We start from the raw sequence: 20,575 nt of genomic DNA, 5'->3' as shown, positions 1-20,575 counted from the left end.
AGTAGAACAATTCTATGTATAGTGTAAGGATGACCTGACTTCGAAAGAAGCTGGTGGGAGAAAAGAACCAGGCATTTGGAGCGCTCAGAAACAGTCATGATCCTGAGTATCAGCACCACACCTTTTCCTCCCCAAACAACAAAGGCAAACCCTCTGTGCTTGGTTTACATCGCCTTCTGGACCTGATGCTTTCCCCACCTGGGGTGATGCTGGGCTGGGGCCCCAGAAATGGTACAAGTTTGGCTGACACTAGTTAATCCCCTTCTTATCTGGTTTCTCTTCTAGGAAAATGTTCCTTACATATGCAGAGATTTCCTCCAGGTCTGTGCTGGTGTCTTCAGACAGGGGTTAGGCCTTTCTAATTGCTTTTCTGAGGGTCTCCCCCCCCCCCCCGCCACCTCCCTGCTCAGCTCCAAGATGATCAAATCCCAACGATAAACAACAAAGCCAAGCAGAGCCAAGCTGGCAGCGATAGACCCAAGAGTACAGTGTATTCCAGTTTTAAATCCAACTCCATTCTGCAATATAAAAGCACCAAGAAATGCCCTCAGCTCCATAGTGTGCCAGGGTGGAATGGTAGGCCACAGGTCCCCACAGGCGAGGAGAATAAAACAGGAAACCAGGGTGCAGTTGAGGGAAGGCTAGTGATGGATAGGGAGACTTCTGTAGGGAGGGACCAGAAATTTCACTAGAGGCTTCTTAGCCGAGACAGAAAGTAGAACAGCTGGAGATGAAGCCAGTTTGCAGGAAAGATTCTACCTCACTACTGCAATTTATAGATGGAAATTCTCAAAAAAAAAAAACCACCACCAACAAAACCCCCAAAAATAGCCTTACACCGTCACTTTGAAGAAAGGGTTTTCTGGCTGTTGCTTGTTAGCTTTCATCTTGTGACTGTGCCGTGTACAACTCTCCATGCCTGGCCTTGTAGACTGAATGCTTGATATCGACTGGGAGTGTAAGAAGCAAAGGCCCAATTTATTTAATATACTGCCAAATAAAATAATTCCCCTTTTACTACAAAAAAAGCAAAAATCTTATTGCTTTGGGGGCAAAAAAACTTAAGACTATCGTGTGTTTCCGTACATGGATGTACATAATAAAAGTGGAAACCCCTCTGCATCATGTACTAGTGCCCCTCCTTTCTTCCATTGAGGGGGTTACTTTCTGGTTTTCTAAACAATAAAAAATATTACTTTAATCAGGAGGATAGTTAAAATATAATGCTGTAGCTGAAAAGTAGAGTCCAACAGTCCTTAGATATCATTCACCCAGCGTGTTGCTTTGAAATGGCTGGAGCTAGAAAGTATCTGCATTAGTGGCATCTTAGCTCTTCTCTCCAAAAGTTTTCCTTGGAGCTGGAGAGATGGTCCAGTGGTCACGGGCCCTTGCTGTACGAGTGCAAGGACCCGAGTTCAGATGCTGGTCACCACAAGAAAAGCTGGATGTGGCTACGTGCACGAGCCCGTAACCGCAGCATGTGTTATCCTTGGTTGGTAGAGACAAGAGAATTGCTGGGGTAACTGGCCAGCAGCCTAACTTCAAGTTCAAAGAAAAACCCTGTTTCAAGGAGAGAAGAAAGTGACAGGACAGATCAGACACTCTCTGCTGGCTCCATGAGGATGCCCACCACCCCACTCCCACAGTTTTTCTCGGAATTATATGTGCATATAGTTTTAGGGATCAAATCCTTTCACAGTGTCGTGGTGCCTTGCCTCCTCTCCTCTAACACCTTGGTTCCCTGAATATATCTATTTTGTATTTTTGTTTCTGCATTCAAAAATAACTTTGATGCTTTCCTACTTTGGGGACATTATGTTGTCTCCCACTGTGTAGCCTGAGGGTTTGGCCCCTTTCCTTCTCCTCCCTGTACACCACACCCCCTTTTGTTTTTGAAGGAAGAAAAACTCTGTCTTGCTTTTGTGAAAGTCATGAGTGTCACATCTGTTCCAAGGGGACAAGGGCGCCTTATGTGGAGCATGCATAGCCTTTGGTCTCTTGGAATTTAGTTTGTCAGAGTTTTAAAGTCTGCTTCAAAATTCTAAGTTGCAGGTTTGAATTGTACCATGTGTCGTTACTAGGCTGTCAACCAGAGAGAGACAAGAGCCTGTCTTGTTGGGATCGATGTTAAAACACCTTCAGGGGAGTTTTTTTCTAGACCAGATTATTATGAACACAAGTCTAGTTTATCAGTGTTGACTTTTATCTCAAAAGCAGGTAGAAGAAATATCCCACCCCAGTGAAGTGAAGGGCTCGCTAACATGGTTAACCTCAGGAGGAGGGAAGGTGCCTTCCCTGAACTCTCAACTACAGGATACTAGCAAAATGCTAGCTTCTGTTTGTGTTTGGCTGGCAATGTCCAGGATTTCTGAGCAGTGGGAAGATGCCAGGGTTTTGGGGACCCAGCTAGAGTCCGCATGGAGTCCTTTGCCCCCGAGCTGGCCACAGTCCAGGTTTCAGCGTAGAGCATCTGACATCGACAGTTTCACTTAGTTTCCACACCCCGCCCCCCAGCCATCTCGGAATTCTTTGTCCATTTCCAGAGGCCATTCTTCCAGGCTTATCCTGTTTCCTCCAGGCTCCTGAGTGGCTCCTACTTACTGCCTGTCCTTTGCTTGTCTATTTATGGCTCTTCTGGATTCTGGAGGAGACTTCACTGGGGCTATGTCAGTGATCTTACCATCTTTTTCATTCTTAAAGCATGAGAGAAGCTAACAGGGGCAATGCCCTGTGGTTTCCACTGTAAAATACTTGGAGACTAGGAGTCTTAAAGTTGTAAGGATACTTGGAAGCCATGCAGTTGGAATAGCTCTGCTTTTAATACCTCTGATTGTAAGGAGCTCAAGATGGCTCTTCTTAACATCGTTAAGAAACTGTTCTTCTTGTCTGGCAGAAGTATAAGTTGGACAACAGGCACATTAGAAGATGTCACAGGCATTACACTGTACCAAGCAACATCAGTGGACTTGTATGACCTAGATAAGTCAGGCTTAAACCTTCTGCCTTGTGTACCTCACTAGTCTGATTGGAACTTACAGGACCTCCTGTCCCAGTAGTCCAGAGCATTGCATTAACCTATTTTAAGGAAACCGTTTCCTGGAGCTTCATTTCATTGTTGAAAAGTACCACATTCTGCCTTTATTCTACAAAAGTATCAGATAGTGATACATAATAGCCTGGGCCACCGACTGCTTGGCTTAGGTTCCCTTTCATTTCTTTCCGTCTCACTTTATTTTCCCAGATCTCCCTGTATGTGACCATCTATGTGTGTGTTTAATTTTAAATCTTTGTAGGAGAAACATTTTTAAAAAGGGACTAGAGAGAAGGCTCAGTAGTTAAGAGCACTCACTGCTTTTGCAGAGGTCCTTAGGTCAGTCCCCAGCACCCACATCTACAGCTCACAACTCCTTGTAACTCCAGCTTCACAGAGTCTGCCACCTCTGGCTTCTGAGGGCGCTTACTCCCTCATTAACTGTGAGGCTGGTGTTGGGGGACCAGATTTTGTAAATACTAGGAACAGGTATTTGTGTGTGTGTCTGAGTAGTGGTAAAGATGAACCGAGCCTGTGTGGTGGCACACACCTGTAACACCACTTAGGAGGTTGAGGCAGGAGGATCGTCTTAGCTGAACTCTAGAGCCTGTCCGTAAACAGATAAGCCTGATAGACAGCTGTTTCATGGTTTCCTGCTCGCCCTAGGATTTAGCTTTGCCTTTTTATCCTCTGGTACTTGGGACCTCTGGAAAACTTTCTAGGACACAGTTCATTGGAATGGTGAGAAAATTGTTCTTCCTATTGCCGTGGCATAAACTGTGTCGGGAATGGATTTATGAGGTACCCCCAGATGGAATCGTCCTAAGTTCCTGTTTTCTAAGCAACCGTGTGTTGTAGAAAGGCTCAGTTTTGTTTTTCTTCCTCACTGGGATTTTGATTTACGGGAGTCTGATAGGACGGTATCAGTGACATTAGGAATAATTAAGGTAGCGTTTGGAATTCCGTCTTGGAACTGACCAGGACCTGACCCAGCTCTGTGCCAATGTACACAGGAGAGGTTTTAGAGTTTAAAAAATATTTTCCAGAATGCTCCTTTGAAATGGTAGACACTTTGATACTGAAAGAGCATTGTTTTAGTGGGTGGGGTTCTTTTCTTGATGTCCAGAGTTAAACTTCTTAAATAAAGAGTGCCCATCACATATTCTGAGGGTTTCCAAGGGTCTGAGAGGCAACACCTGACACACATGTGCGTGCATTCACGCTCTGTGTGTGAGTAGACACTTTGTATTGTCTTCATGTTCCAGCCAGTCCTAGACTGTTCCCAGTGTTTATTGCTTTTATTGAACCTTCAGGACTGCTTGCCATCTTAGGAAACATAGTGTGACATTCAGTCTTTCAGTAAAAATGACCTTAAAGCCAGGGCTGGCGGGGCAGGGGCAGCAATAAATTAACGTGTTAGTGTGGATGGGTGGATCTGGGCATTTATTCCGACACGCCATTGTTTTTCTGGCTTTTTCTAATGAACATGCATTAATTTTATATTGAGGGGGGGATGTTTTGTTTTGGGAAAAGCATGAATGCTTTTGAATCCATTTTCAATCTGTCCAAGGGGCAGCAAGGTGGAGAATATGGGAGGGTTAACAGATGGAGACAGGGACATAGGGAGCCAGGGCTGCCATGGGAACTGTGTCTCCAGCTTTCCGTCATCAAAATGTCCTTTTGTTGCTATTTCATGCTTATTTACTTCAAAATACCCTTTGCTTTAAAGAGTATTTATTAATAATATATCTCCCTTGTGTGTCACTCATGTCGGGACACTCATGTGTCTTCATTGCTACCTCTGAGGAACTTTCTAGGTCAAGGATCCAAGTTTACAGTGCTGTAGTTAAAGCAGTTTTGAAACCTGGGTCTCTATATTCTGGTATGCTGTTGTTTTCTCTCATAAACCTGCCTTTATTTGATTTTATTTTTTAAATGCAGCAACATCTGACAACCTAAAACCCAGTAGCACAGTCTTTTGGTCATGCTAACCTTTGTCCACCTCATTTCTCGTCGTCCTTACGGTCAACTTCACTGTAATGTTAGCTGGCATTAGTCAAATGAGCCCTTTCCATGTGTCAGATACGTGTTCAGTGTCTGTATGGATGATCTCGTGTGAGCCTTACAACTTCTCTGCGAGGCGATGACAGTTCATTTCTTCACCTCAGTTTTATTGATAGAGATTTTCTTTTTCTTTTTTTAAGATAGGGTTTCTCTGCTGTCTTTCTGGCTGTTCTGAAACTCATTCTGTAGCCTAGGCTGGCCTCGAACTGAGATCTGTCTGCCTCTGCTTCCCAAGTACTGGGTTTAAAGGTGTGCTCCACCACCGCCTGACTCGAGAGGGAAATTGAGGCTTGTGTTCCCTCATTGCGTGATCTGTTCAAGGTCCTGAACAGATCATTGCGTGATCTGTTCAAGGTCTCGGGGTCTGAAAGCACAGATCTGAGATTTAAATTTCTTCCCACTTCTTACTGCTTCTGTACATTTAATCCTTTCCCCACGTTATCAGGTTGTGGAGAACAGGACCTCAGCTTTGGATCACTGGAACATCCTAGTCCATCATGTCACCTTCCTGTGTGTCTTCTGTTACTCTGCTATGTTGTCTGCGTTGGCACATGTTCCCAGCAGATGAGGTGACTGGGCACCAGTGTGCCAGGAGCTTTTTCTCTCACACTCTGCCAGACTAGGTGGGAACTGTGTGTATGTGAACTGAAGCTGGATTTGGATTCCTCCTTCGCTGTTTTCTTCTTAGGAACTGAGGCTGTAAGCAGTCCAGGGAGGCATTTCCCAACCATAGCAGCGACCCCACTTCGCCTCCGTGCAGTTCATCAGAATGCTTTCTCTTCTGCCCTGCAGATTCAGGGAGCACAGAGAGCCCTAATTCCTGTCTCCTGGGTAGATAAGATGTGGGGAGCTACCCCAGGGAGGGAAGAAAGGTGACTTTTGGCTTCCCATGTCAGATTCTTCTCTCCTCTTAGGACAGTTAGATGAGTTTTTATGTCAGTTTCTAAGTTTCCGTGTCTGCCAGGGATCCTACATAGTGACCTAATTGGCGTTCTGCATTTGATGGGGAGTCTGGCACCGTGGACTTCTCTCTGTTCTGGCACCACTAAGGCCAGGGAGAATGGGCTCTGGCCTTGTTAGGATGAGGGCATTCTCACCAAAGTGAGTGGAAGTCCCTGCCCTTCCGTGTGCCTTCAGTGTGACCCATAAGCAAAAACTATAGTTGTGTCTGTAGTTCCATTAGGATTAAGGGCCCAAAAAGTGACTTGTGTTCACCGACTGTGCCTGGCCTTTGGTGTGAAACCACAGTGGATATTTTCTTAGAGCTGTGGTCAGTGTCAGTAATAACAGATTTTGTCATACTTGGTATTCCCTTTTCTGTCATCACTTCTCCCTACCTGTCCATAATTCCCACAGCAAGTATTCTTAATGTTGGAGTATTGTGGAATATCATCTGCCAAAGAACTCGAATGCCTCTGGTCTGCCCTCCCATTTTGGAGAAAGAAGCATACAGGGATGCAGAAGCTTGCTCAAGGCTCCACAGCCAATCCACAGCAGGGCCAGAACACAGATTGTCACCTCTCTCCAGCGCAGTGCGCCCGCCAGTTATCTCTTTACTCCCTTTACGAGGAGCTGCAGCCGGGAGTCGCTTTTACCTTATATGGATCTCATCCCCTCTGCCTCTTCCTTGACAGCAGAGGCTGAGTCAGTGCACAGTTTCTCCTTCCTCCTCTGTCTCCCACTGTCTAAGTGTGTAACGACCAGACTTTTGTAAGTAGACCCTTCTCCAAAGTCCCAATGGGTGTTGGGCTCACAGTTCTTCATGCTGTGATCATTGCCAACTTCTCAGACACACGGGTAGATCTCTGCTGCAGACAGACCCAGAATTACCTCTCGCCATATACTGCGTTCTCCCATTTAGTATGGTGGTGGATACAGCCAAGCAGGAAGCTATTGGAAGCCAAAGTGCTGTGGTTGATTAGTGGCTGCTCTGAGGGCCTCTGTTCGGCAGAGATCTATTCTGGATAGAAAGGACATCTTCCTTGAACTTGGACCTGAGCTGGTCTGAGTAGGTCCGATATTTAACATGCCTAGACTGTAGCTCACTACTCCTCGTGCCTTACCTCCGTGAACGTTCTTGAACTTCTCTCTGCTGAGAATTCCATTGCCTATTACTCAGCTTTCCCGGTTACTCTGCCTTCTAAGGACAACTTTGTCTTGGTTAGCTGTATCTGGGCTTCCTCATACAGAGTGAGAGCAATGAGTAGAAGCTGAACATGGAGGACCAGGGGCTGGAGAGGGTCACAGTTGCATGTGAATGTGTGTTAAAGAATGGCTGTACTTATATCTGAAAGTCTCAGTCCTGTGTGTGAGAAGAACAAAGCGAAGCCAAAGGAAGGAGGAGGGAGAGAAGGCTTTAAATGGAGCAGGGTGGGGTGGGGTGGAGAGTAGAAGATAGGACTAGGAGGAGCACTGGCCATTAACAGGTAGAGACGCATGAAGGACTTTAAAGATGCCTTCCTGTGAATCAAGGAATTTAGACTCTGCTGCATGGAAGCCTGGTTGTATGTGGTTTCTCCAGCACGCCCAGTCTGGAAGGCAGAGGCTGACAGGGAGGGGCGGGTTTGGGAAATGCTCTGCCTGAGGTCGCAGTGCTGACTGCTGGAGTCAGCTTGTGTCACTGACACCTTGAAGAACCACAGGTCACTTTCCTGAATCTGAAGCGCAGAAAGACGGCTGAGGGTAGAATGTCTTCCTAGTGTTTATGACGAGACTGGTTCCATCCCTGGTCTGTCATAAACTGTGCTTGGTGGTGCACACTTCTTATCCTAGTCCTGAGGTAGTTGGAGGGAGGAAGATCAGAAGTCCAGGGTTATCCTTGGCAACATAAGGAGTGAAATGCCAGCCTGAGCTACACAAGTCTGGCCCAAATATGAAACAAAATCCAACAGAAATGGCATTTTCAGACTTAGTTGCGTTTTCACTTTATATCCTATCTTCAAAAGCAGTTTGATGTGGTTTGGGTTTCGTTGGAGGAGTGTGCTCATTCATTCAGAGTGTGTGCTTCCCATCAATAGAAAAGACATTTGCTTTCAGGAAGAAAAGCGTGTGTTTCTAGGTCACATTTTAGTCACAAAAATATTCTTGGGAAAGGATACTTTAATTTTTTTTTCTCCAAAAGTAATTGCTCTTTTGTACTGGTTTGATGAGGTGGGGTGCTTTTAGGGCAAGAGATAAAGAGTACTTTCTTCTGACAGCCAGCCTCCTGGGGTCCATTCGATTTGTGCATGCTGCCTGTCCAACATTCATGTTCCATGATGATTCTTCTCCAAGAGGCTAAAGACCCAGAATCTGGATGCTACTGAGACTTGCAGGTCTGTGCCTTGAACCCTTTGTATTGGTTTGGGGATAGCAAGAACTTCTTCTGCAGAAGAGTGGCCTTTATGGAGGTTTATCAAGGGTCACAGGCAAGGGCAGCAAGAACATGTACTGAGCCTCCTGGTGTGCTGCTGGTGGAGGGCCACACTGCATAGTATTATTAACCTGTTTGCCAAAGCCTTAAGGTGCCATGACATTGTCTGTAGTATGTGTGTGTGTGTTTATATATATGTGTATATATACACATTACATATATGTGAAGAATGTGTGTGTGTGTGTGTGTGTATTTTTGCCGTGCCAGTGATTGGACCCAGGGATTTGTACATGAGAAGTAAGCACTCTGCCACTTTGCAAGATACTCAGCCCTGTGTCCGCCGTACTGTTTGATTACCTTGTCTGCTCGTGTGAAGACAGGAAGTACAAGCTCCTTTCTTACATTTGCAACAATATCCAGAGCGGATAGGTATTTCCGACCTCGGTTTAAAAGATCCTGACAAACAGTCTTCTTCCCTCTCCACAGGCAACACTTCCCTTGTTCAGACCGGCCTGCCTGCCTATTGGCCAGAGAAGCCCAAGGTGCTTCTAATAGTACTGCTCCCAATTCCTTAGCTGTGAGTGACTCCTGGATGAAAGCATCAGGATGCTCTGATCCTCTGTGTGTGGTGCAGATGATATCTGTGTGCCTTGTCGTTCGAGAACCACTGGGCCATCTGCTGCTGCTGTGTAGAGCTGGGTGATGACTAAGAGATCAAATTTTGTCTCCCTAAGAAAGTAGGGAAGAAAGGATGGATGTGTGAGGAGGTACACGGTGAGTGCCTTCAGTTAGCTTCTCTTGCTCTACCTCAAACCCAAGCCCGGGTTCAGGATGTTATATAATAGCCACTTAGGGAGAAAGTTAACTACACAGGAGATGAATACCTTGCTTAGACTCACATAGTTGGGGTTGGGAGGTGGTGGCTCACACCTTTAATCCCAGTGCTAGGCAGAGTCAGGTGGATCTCTGTGAGTTTGAGGCCAGCCTGGTCTACAGAATGAATTCTAGTACAGCCAGAGCTATACAGAGAAATCTTGTCTCAAAAAGCAAAAACAAAAAGACGAAACAAAACAAAACAATCAGTGAGCTACATTTCGTGTTCAGCGTATGTATTAGCTAGGCTTGCCTCAAGTCACATACTAGCTGTGTTTGCCCTCTGCAGCCATGTGAGCTAATAGTTTCTCTAAAAGACAGTTTGACTCTAGCATCTCTAGATTAGAGAGATGTGTCTTACCTGGCTACCCAGGTGACGGGGTCAGTTTTCCAGATGACTGGTTGGAGCCCCAAGTGCTTCTCTCTGCAGCCTAGTTGGGATGGCTGTATCTTAGACATTCACTGGTCAGTTTCCATGGCTTGTCTGTGACTGTGCCCTACCCCATTTCCAGGGTTCTTGAATTCCACCACCGTCTTTGAGGGGAATGGTGGTGTGGTGGAAGGGCAGGGCATAATCACCCCAAGCGCCCTTTCCCTCCCCTGCTTAACACAGCTGCAGTTTCTTATTTATCTAGTTGTGATCACATATTAATGGCAGAGGAGCCTGCCAGGAAAGAAAAGACCAAGAAACCAGCATATTTAGGGAGAACAGGATACTGTGTACTTAAGATGTGTTCTTCTTTGGTGGTTTGTTTAAAAAATGTGTTGACAGTCTAAGGAAGTTGGTCCCAAAGAGCAACAACTCAAGGGGTTGGAATCTCAGATACCTCAGAGACCAGGCAGGTAACTTGGGTGGAAGATTAAGATCAAAATGGATGGAATGTTCTTCGTTTTCACAGGAATGTTGTGCTTGCCTTCTTTTGGTGGGTGGTGGTGGACTTGAGACACTCTTGGTCTTTCTTTCTCTAGTTGATAGAGAAATAGTTCTCTTTAAGAGGAAATCAGTGCATGCATCCATGATAAACAGCCATCGACACGGGGCCTTGGTGTTGGGCAGATAACTGGTGTTTACTTTGACTATCTAGAAATGGTTTCTACTGAGCTCCATACAGTTGTGGTCCTTGAGACTCCACTTCACCACATCTTTCTATTTTTAAGGAGAAGCCACCCTATAAAATTATGAAATCTTTGGTTTCATAATGAAAAAAGAAATAATTACAGATTGGTAAGAAGTGACAAAGTGCACCACTTGTTCAGGTGATAACATTTTGGGTAACTGTAGCAGAGTGTCTAGTACAGGAAGTTGACATTGCTACAATGTATACACATTGTTATGTAGACTTTGTTATAGACCTCTGTCCATTGGGGTTTATTTGTGCTTGTGTGTGTGTGTATTGTCTCATGCAGTTTTATTGTGTGTACCATTTGTATAATAACAATTACAATTAAAATATTTGGGATCCAGACATAGTAGTATATGCTTGTAATCCCAGCACATGGATATTAGAAGCTTGGGGATAAAAAGTTCAAATATAGCTTGGGCTGCGTAGTGAGTGCTAACTAGCTTGGTGGAACTATGCTAGGAAAGTGTGTACACACACACCCACACACACTCAGTGCGCACATGTACATGTTTGACTTTTAAGTTGTTTGTGCAAATAAGTTGAAAATCCTTGTGGTCCACAGAACATGCTGTAGGCCTGATGAGTCTCTAATTTTCAACCTCTATTCTAGTCTGTCTGGTTTTTTTTTTTAGTCAGATAAAATTCAGTCTCCATAAAATTCACTATTTAACCATTTTCAAGTAAGCAGTTCAGCATCTTCTAACATATTTGTCAAGTGTGCAATAGTTGCCACACTTCTTCAGCACCCCCTAATGAAGCCCCTTGTCCGTCAGCATTCACCTCCAATCCCCTCCTCCCCATCCGCTTGCATCCGGTAATCTACTTTGTGTCTCTGTGGGCTTGTCTACTCTAAACAGTTTATGTAAATGGAATCATATAATATATGCTCTTTTGTTTCTGACTGGATGTTTTCATCTTACCAAGGAAGAGATTTGAGGGCAGAGAGGGAAAATTACATTTCTACGATTGCATGGTGGAGGAAAGGCTCTCGGTTCTCACCCCTTTGTGCCGATCCCTCTGCCTCTCCCCATTCAGTGTTCAGTATGATGATCATGTCATGACCTCTTTTGGGAGGTTTGAGCAAATGTGCTTAGCAATAGGGCACTGCTGTTAGTCGTGTTGAGGTTCTTCAAGGAGTCACGGTGGATATGGGAACTATAAAGCAGTGTGTGGTTCAGGTCACTTACTGTGCACCAGTCTCAGAGTCCACAGGGATCTGCTAAGTTGGGTACTGACCATTAAGGGACACCCAGTTAGGAAAACAGACATATGAATGATGATTTTTGGGTGTTGACACAATAGTGTAGTGAGGAAGGACACTGGGCCCAGACCAGGTCTAGGAAGCTTGAGGTTGGAAGGAAGCTAGTGGACAATGAGCTGGCAGAAGGAGCCTTAGACTTCAAGAATGGGAGTCCATAGCCATACTCTGTAAGTTCATTGGTGGTGATAGAGGGTGATGTGGGCTATGAAGGTGTGGCTCCAGGTGTGAGTCTGGGCCAGGTCAGCTACTGTAGTGGAGATCTGAAGTTCTCAAATGGTGTACGGCTGAGTGGGGCAGAGGAAGAAGAGCCCTGTTTGGTAACTGAGTCTCAATGGGAACTCCAATCTGAGCAGTTAGGGTATACCGTAGAGTTATACATTGAGTCAGCATCTAAGAAATGGCAGAATTGAAGAATCACAGGTAGAGGCTTTAGGAGACTCATCCCAGAGACTATAATGAGTCATGCCGTGGAGTGTCTTCAGAGAGCCCTCAGCCCTCTTCCACCCACCTGCTCAGTAATGTGCCTCTTATTGAGCATATGCTATGTGTTAGGAACTGTCGTGGTCCTGAGGTTATAGAAATGAACATGTTAGACAAGATCCCTGCTCCTTTGAAGGAGATAAATATGATAGTGGACCATGGCAGATTCTGCTAGGAAAGGGGCCTTTGCTGGTGAAAGAGAGGTTTCAGAATCAGAAGTGGCCTTGGTCAAGAGGTACTGTTTCCTCTGAGCTCTCAATGCTAAGAATGCCTCATCCTTGGCAAGATAGAAGGAAAGAGTTTTTGTTATTTGATTATTTTATGCACTAGAAATAGTATATGCAAATAGCATTGCTGTGTATTGAGGGGGTAGCCTCTGGCCATTTACAGAGTATGCTCAGCTTTGCTGAGATGTTCTCAAGTGCCCCAGATCAGACAGAATATGCATCTGTGGAAGCCTGGTCCTACACACACTGTCCCAGGATGTGGAGCAGAGAGGAGACCATCAGCTTGGGGGAAACAAATGCGTATTTAAGAAGAAGGAACAGCATAGAGTCCCTCTGAATCATTTAAAGTAGGCGTGCTTTTATACTTTTCTAAAGGGAAGCTAAAATTATTTTTTTGCTAGTTTCCAGCTAATTCTGTTGTATTTTATGAGTGTTGTGTCATTCAGAGAACTTGGAAACATTCATCCTTCCTCCTACCAAATTTGTAGAGTAGGTGGGAGAGCTTAAAAAAGCTCCTGAAAACCTACTTTCTCGGCTTAATGGGTGCAGGAGGAGGAAGAGGATCTCCGCGCTGGCATTGGGACCAGGGCGGAGAGAGCCACACTAGTGTGGAGCCTGTGAAAGCTTCATTGGAGTCCAGTCCCTTAGGGTGTTGGCACTGGTGATAGCCTCTGTGATTCCAGAACATCCCTTTCAATGTTAGAAAGGGGTTAGTTTTTTAAGTTATAAAGTGATCTTAAATAGAATAGTTCAGTGTGATATGAAAACAAACGGGGAGGGTGAAGTCCTCTGATTTCAAGTTGGCCAGCTTCAAGGCTGGTTGCAGATTGTCTCTAGATTTGTTGCTGGTAGGAGAGAGACGTCCGCCATGAGCTGGGGAAGCAACTTGGGCTTGTGTTAAGAACAAAGAGAGAACAGCCAAGTCTGGCTGGGTGGTGTGAAGTTTGGGGTCTGTCTTGACAAAAACCAGAGTTTTGAGGTACTGCATTGGGATACGTGACTTGCAGTCAAACTTGAAAACAATAAACAGCACCAATAAGAAGGCAAAGCAGGATGGTATGGATCCTTGTTCATCTAGGGGTTGGGGAAAATGCTTTGTAAAAATAGACGTAATCCGTGCCGTGAAGGAGAAGTGCATAGGCTTCTGAGGACTCTGGGTGTGAGGGCTCCTGTCAGCCGGAATGGGTTGATGTTAGGCAGCAATGAGGATGTCTGGGGTGGTACCGTGGTCTTGGCATAGAGTAGAAGAGAAGAGGGTACAGATGAAGGAGGTGAGGCCCCAAGGTGTCTGGCAGGGCCTGAAACAAAAACTGTCCTGTCTTTTGAAGCACTGGACTAGACAAGTGTCTTGTTTTAGGCCAGGGTATGTTAGAACTTCAGGGAAATGAGTGAATTGTTTAAATTGAGAGTTACCAGAAGGGGAGGGGGTCCTTTTGCTTTCCACAAACTCCCCACTACTCCACATCCTTCTAAACTTGATTTTGGATTCATGTGGAGGATACTTAAGTTGAAGTGGGGTTCCGGGAGTGTCTCCGTGTTTTGTTGGAGGATAGTGAGGCTTGTTGCTTGGCCTCTTGTTCAAGAAGGCTGACCTTGGCTAGCTGTGGATTTCTTGGGATTCTGGGAGTGTCTCCTTGTTTTGTTGGAGGATAGTGAGGCTCCTTGCTTGGCCTTTTGTTCAAGAGGGTTGACCTTGACTCTCTGTGAATTTCTCTGATGTTGGCTTTCTGAAGGTCACCTGTCAGCACCTGGTGACGTCAGGAAGAGATCTCTCCAGGCTGGTCCATTCAGGGAAGCAGCTTGCTCCAATCTGTCATCTTTGTGGCACATACATTTACTTTGCCATTTTTGGCTTGGGATGGCTGAAGCCATTACATGACCACAGAGTGGAAATCTGCACCGAGAAGTGCTCAGCTGGCTTGGCAGCCTTCCACACGCCACACTCATCCGCAGTGCTTGTCCTTTGATGGGCAGGAGGACCAGGTCAGAGTGCTTATGTCCTGGATCTGTTCCTCGAAGGCCATTTGATGACTGGGGAGTGCAGATCCCTTGGCTTGCTGGAAGGGGTATGCATGGGTATGTAGAGATGCAGGTGGACTGCTGGGACAAGGCAGCCCGAGTTCCATCTGGGAACACGCAGACTGGGGGTATGCAGCTAAAAGGAGGGAGGCCTGCCTCACACCCAGTTGCCATTTTCGCTGCCGGCAGGCATTCTGTCATCTACTTAATGGAGTTAAGCAACGGGTGTCGTGATGGAATAGAAATTAGATGGACATATTGAGAATGAGTAAATCTCCAAGCAGATACTTGGTGCTTTCCTGGAGGATGCTGAATTAATGACCTTGAAGAGACTGTTTTGGAGTTTCTGCACTCCTGGTAAAGTACACCCATCTCCAGCTGCCTGCCAGAACCGCCCATGGGAGTGTTTTGTGTTGCCAAACCAAAAATAAGATTATTTTTTATTACAGTCTTTTTAGTTTTCCAGGTGATTTTCATTTTCAGCCAGATATAGAAACCTGCCAAACCTTTGTGGTTCTAGTGAAATTCTGTCCACCATTCAGGGGGACTGTGCCTGATGTCCTCATACTGCTCTCAACCACATCTGTTCCCACCCCAACCTAAGCCTTCACCTCACATTTGGCCTTTTGTCTAACTCTTTAAACCCTTTTTCACGCCTGTCCCCCACCGTGTGTGTGTGTGAGTGTGTACACATGTGTGTCAACATTGGCTGTCCTTTTTAATCACTCTCCCCCCACGCCTTAGTTTCTGATACGGAATCTCTCACTGACCCTGGAGCTCACCAATTCAGATAACCTTCCTGGCCAATGAGTCCCAGGGATCTTCCTGTCCCCCTGACCCTTCCTCCAGTGCTAGGATTATAGAAGCTGGCTGCCAGGCTGGTTTTTTACATGTGGGTTCCGGGAACCCGAATTCAGGTAATCAGAGCTGTGCAGCAGACGCTTTGCTGATGTAGCCTATCTCCCCAGCCCCGATGCTGGTGTTCGAACTGCTCTTGGTGCCTCAGCGCAGGCTGCTACTCATCTCTTTCTGACAAATGAGAAAGTTCCACTTGGAGATTTGGATGGACAGGTATTCTGAGATTTTTTTTTTTTTGCATATGAACATTCCTTCTAAAGGCCAGTAGTTTCTGGTTATTTGGGGCCTCGGGTTGGGGATAGGTTTCTCAATCCTAAAATTGATGTGAAGAAAAATGCTAATTTTGTCTTCTTCTCCCCAAAAATCCAAGGTTTCTGCCACAGTGTTTCTGTGGCTTCCAGACTCTGAGAAATCGAGATGTCCCTTAGGAAGTCATGAATAGGCGTTCCCGGGGACAGGGCTGAGTTGGCGGTACTCTAGATGTGGACATTGTGAGGTGCACAGATGAGAGGGCACATGTGGCGCTGGGCATCAAGTCCTTAAAATGTCGAGTGACATAATGGAAGACAGGGTTGAGTTTTGTTTTTCTTTGTGTTGTTGTTGTTTAAAATCTACAAGGTATTAAGAGAACTGGACAGAGCTAAAAGAGATGGCTCTTCCAACGCTCTTGCTTTTGCCTGCATTGTGCCATGGGCTGGGATCTGCACTGTCCTTTTTCTGCCCCTCTCCCACCCAGGCTTTGGGATTTGCTCAGTCCTCTGTTCCTGCTAGGAAGAAGTCTCTGCTTCTGCCACTCTATGTGTTTCTGGATCACCTGAGCATGCTCGTTTAGAGCGTCCAGTCCTGCCTTTTCCCCAGAACAACGTAAGGGCTGTGCTGACTTTGTATCTCTCTCTAGCACCTCATGCTGTGCGGGATGTAATAGAGCTCAGTGAGCAAATCAATAAATTCTCCGAGAGAATGATGCGAACAACCCACATCTTAAGCTGAGTGCAGCCAATGTGTTGCAGTGCTGATGTCTTTGTACATAAGCGTGCATATAGTCTTTCTTGTGGATCCGCTGGAGCTAGAACCCAAGGGCCTGCATCCCCAGCCCTTGGGTTTCTCCCTTTAAAATTGTCTTTTATATTTATGAGTGTTCGCCTGCATGTGTATATGTGCACCACGTGCATACAGTGCTCCTCGAGTCCAGATGAGGGCCTGTGATCCCCTAGAACTAGAGTTTCAGATGGTCCTAAGTCATGTGGGTGCTGGGAGTTGATCCAGGTTCTCTACAAAAGCAGAGACAAATGAGGGTGTCGGGGACTGAAAGCGGCAATTTGCTGTGCAGAGAAAGCACAGACTGCTAGGGTTGGTATTCAGAGCAGACAAGTCTGCTTGTGAAGGGTGGCTACTGTTTACTACCCGATCGTCACTGTCTGACAGGAGTGTTGGCTGTGTTTACAGATCTTCTGATCTGTTTGGCTTTCGAAGAGAAGCCAAAAAATGTGAGGTTCACCAGAGTCATCATCATCATCATCTTAACTTATTACTATTGTGAGCGTGCACGTGTGCCTGAGTGTGCACACATGGAGCCACCTTGCAGGCCTAAGATGTCTCAGCTTTTATGTGACTTTCCCGAGTTTTAACTTGAGGCTCACAGAGTTCCAGCACATATGAAGCAGGTGCAGTTTGTGCCTCTGCAGGATAAATGACCCTTTGCTTTAGTTTGCGACCCTGTTGCAGATGGTCATCCTTGTGTCTGAGATCCTGTCACTATTGTGGGAGCCATTTCCATGTGTGAACTGAAGATTATTGCTCTATTATGGGAAACAAAACCAAGCCAGAGATTTAGACCGGATGAGAAACATGCAGGCTTTGGGTCTGAGCAGGATGCCTGGCAGTTGGGTTGAGGTGAGCCTCCTGGGGTAAGGCAGTGTGTTTGTAGTTTACTCATGGTATTTTATGTGTTGTTTTAGGAATTGATATCCACTGGAAGAACCTGCAACCCTCTCTCTGCCCAGAGCTCCAGGACCAATGTGTCTTCCCACCGCCTTAAACCACTGGTGAGTTAAGTGTTTTCCTTCTGTTGCAGTGAAGACATATTGACCTTGCACTGTTATCTCCAGATAATGATGTTCATCTCTTGTTAGTTACTTTTCTGTTGCTGTGATAAAACACCATGACCACAGCACCTTCTAGAAGGGAGGGATTATTGGGGTGCATAATAAGGGTACATCATGGCAGAGAATTGTGGCAGCAGGCGGCAGACATGCTAGCAGGAATAGCTGAGAACGCCTGTCTCCAACCATAGGTAGCAGGAAACAGGGAGTGAACTGGGAATGGCTTGTGGCTTTGAAACTTCAAAGCCTGCCCACAACGACATCCTTCCTGTAGCAAGGGCACACTTCTTAAACCTGTTCACACAACGCCACCAACTGGGCACAATTCTTAAACCTACACAATGCCACCAACTGGGCACACTACTTAAACATGATGTCACCAACTGGGGATCAAGTGTTCAGACTATGAAGGATAGTCTCATTTAAACCACCACAGATGAGTTTAGGCATGTCTAGGTTCTGCCACTTTTACAGTGGGATCTGGAATAATTGTGTGGTTTCTAGGGTTCCAAACAGCAAAATAGATCCTGTTTTGTCTACCTTGAAGGGTTGCTTGCTTTGAAGATTGGATGTTTGTGAAAATATTTCAGAGAGAGTGAGACGTTGGGCAGAGACAGCTTACTGCCTTGGGTTCTGAGATACATTGCAGCTCTTCTCTCTCACACACGATTTGCTACTTTAAGTAGCTTTTCAAGGCTTCCCAGATGTTGAAAGAAATAGCTGCTAGGCCCAGATCACTGCAGCCCAGGGCCTTTCCTGTGACGCTCATGTCCGCCTTCACCTGCTAGAGGACACTAAAACCTGTCGCATCTGAGTTCATTAGTATATTAAACTGAAATAACAGACATTACCCTCACATGTGTACAGGCTAGTAATGTGGGTTTGAAATACTTGTTTTCTAAGACCTCTAGGATAATTCTTTAAGATATTTGCATTTTTCTTTCTAAATTTGTTACTACCGCTCTAGTTCTGTTTTATATTTACTATATATTTTCTTTCCGTTTTTAGTTTTTTGAGACAGGGTTTTTCTGTAATATCTCCATCTGTCCAGGAACTCTTCTGTAGACCAGGCTGGTCTCAAACTCACAGAGATCCGCCTGCCTCTGCCTTCCCAGTGCTGGGATTAAAGCCACCCTGTCTGGCTATATTTAAAGTTCTTTCCTTTTTTTAGTTGAAAATATTTCTTTCGTACAATATATTCTGAATATAGTTTTCCCTCCTTCAACTTCTTCCAGGTCCTCCTGACCCACCCAAATTCATACTCCTCCTTGATTAGAAAATAGTCAGGCATCTAAAAAAAATAAGAAAATAAGATGAAACAATAAAAAATCCAAACCAGAATAGGAACAAACAAAAAAGAGCCAAAGGAAAGGTACAAGACAGACATACAGATACAGAGACAAACACATTCACACACACGGAAATCCTAGAAAGGCTCAATGTTGGAAACTATACTATATAAACAAGAGACCTATAAGGTTAAAAAAAAAAAGCTCAGATAAAGCATTATGAGACAAAAACCTTCCAAAAATACCATTGAGTTCACTTTGTATTGGCCATCTACTGCTGGCCTGGGGCCTGCCCTTGAGTGAAGCAATTAATTTTTCTTGTACATCTGTGCTTTTTCCTTCCTTCCTTCCTTCCTTCCTTCCTTCCTTCCTTCCTTCCTTCCTTCCTTCCTTCCTTCCTTCCGTAAATGGATTGTATTTTACAATTACCTTCATGTTTGTTATTTGTGATCAAATCATTTTATGCTCCAAATGTTCTTTGGGAGAAACTTGTTCATCACAGCAGGCAAATGTCTTGCCTCCATAGCAGCTGTAAGAATTAAAACCACACCCTTAGCAACCTTGTATTCACTGCTCAAATAGGGATGGTCACACGGGTGATAGCTAGTTCAAGTTGACAGTGTCCTATAATCTCCTGAGGGCAAGGACCCCAGGAGCCAGGGAAGCTGTGTGATCCTGGCCAGTTTGTAGAGAAAATCTGAGCTGTTTAATGTTGCTGCCTGGTCAGCGTCCGTCAGAGAGATCTAGTCCTCTTGTGATCCAGTGAGATAAATCCTAATGACACAACCACTGGATGAGCTTGCTGGGTGTACAGTTAGAAGTTGGGACAATCCAGCCTAGGGTTAGGGGCTGGATTTTTTTAGACTGCTCTCAGGGTCCCACCTTGAATTTTGTCAGGTAGAAGAGTTTATAGTGGAGTCTTCAGGGAGGCAGATGGCTGTTCTGTTCAGTCAGTTGATGTATGTGTATGCTTCCTCTGTGTCACGGCATTGTTCGGGGCACTGATGATTTGCTGTTCACAAAGTAGACTGCGTGTCTTCTCTCTGGAGTTTAGACTAGAGCAAGGATAGCAGATATGAACAGGAACTTTAAGAGGGCTGAGATCTTTGCTTACCTCACTTACTGCTGTGTCTCTACTCCTTAGAATCCTGGGTCCTGATGGGTACTTACTATGTATGTGGTTATGAATAGAGCAAGCAGATAAGCCAAGTAGAAAATGTAATTTCAGGTTATCATAAATGCTATGAAAAAATAAGAGCAGGAGGAGAGAACTGGGGAGAGAAAATGAGGGAAGGTGGGAAAGGGAGAGAGAGTGACTGATTTTCTATAGCGACCTGAATGGAGTAGGAATCTGGGGATGGGGTGGGTGGGATGGGATATTCGCAGAGGGAACAGCAAGGGAAAGGCAAAGCCTTTGGTGTAGGCTGTGCTTGGCATGGTGGTGGAGCAGGAGGGACTCCAATTTGGCTGAACTTGGGCTGCAGGTGGTTTAGGGAGGGAGTGGTGTGAAATGGGATGATTGTGTAGGTGGGAAGCAGATTGTATAGGCCAGGATAGAGTTGGGGCTTTCCGGAAGAAGTCTGAGTGTAATAGTTGATGCGATCTTGGACTTTAAAGTCATCCTTTTGGATCCTGAGGTCGGGTTCAGATTGTGCTTAGAAGATAGAGTCTGTAGTTCAGTGTGGGATATGAGCAAAGAGAAGAGGCAAAGCTAAGCTGGGATTTTTGGTAAATGATGCCACCATTTATTGCGACGGGGAACAAAGAAGGACCCTAAAAATTTGGCTTTGAGGCTGGCTGTGTAGTTCTGTTGACAGTGCTCAGCTGACGTGCATAACACTGGGTTTGATTCCTCAGCATTGCATAAACTTAATCCAGCACTCAGGAGGTGGAGG

General features: G+C 45.4%; 1 protein-coding gene across 49 annotated transcripts in view; it reads left to right on the top strand.

The window, feature by feature from the left end:
• Window positions 1-20,575, top strand: part of Sorbs1 (sorbin and SH3 domain containing 1) — a 221,768-nt gene that overhangs the window by 43,345 nt on the left and 157,848 nt on the right. For 48 of the 49 annotated variants that reach the window (XM_075974024.1, XM_075974009.1, XM_075974023.1 and 45 more), the window contains exon 2: window positions 17,248-17,334. The gene's annotated coding sequence lies outside the window, so the exon portion shown is untranslated. Of the gene's footprint in view, window positions 1-8,389; window positions 8,410-17,247; window positions 17,335-20,575 lie in introns of those variants that run through there. The other variant, XM_075974002.1, reaches the window with a different exon arrangement.

The sequence above is a fragment of the Microtus pennsylvanicus genome, chromosome 5 (assembly GCF_037038515.1).
Source record: "Microtus pennsylvanicus isolate mMicPen1 chromosome 5, mMicPen1.hap1, whole genome shotgun sequence".
In the NCBI taxonomy this organism is placed as follows: domain Eukaryota; kingdom Metazoa; phylum Chordata; class Mammalia; order Rodentia; family Cricetidae; genus Microtus; species Microtus pennsylvanicus.
Note: the sequence above shows the minus strand (reverse complement) of the source record. Positions and strands in the feature narration are given on the sequence as shown.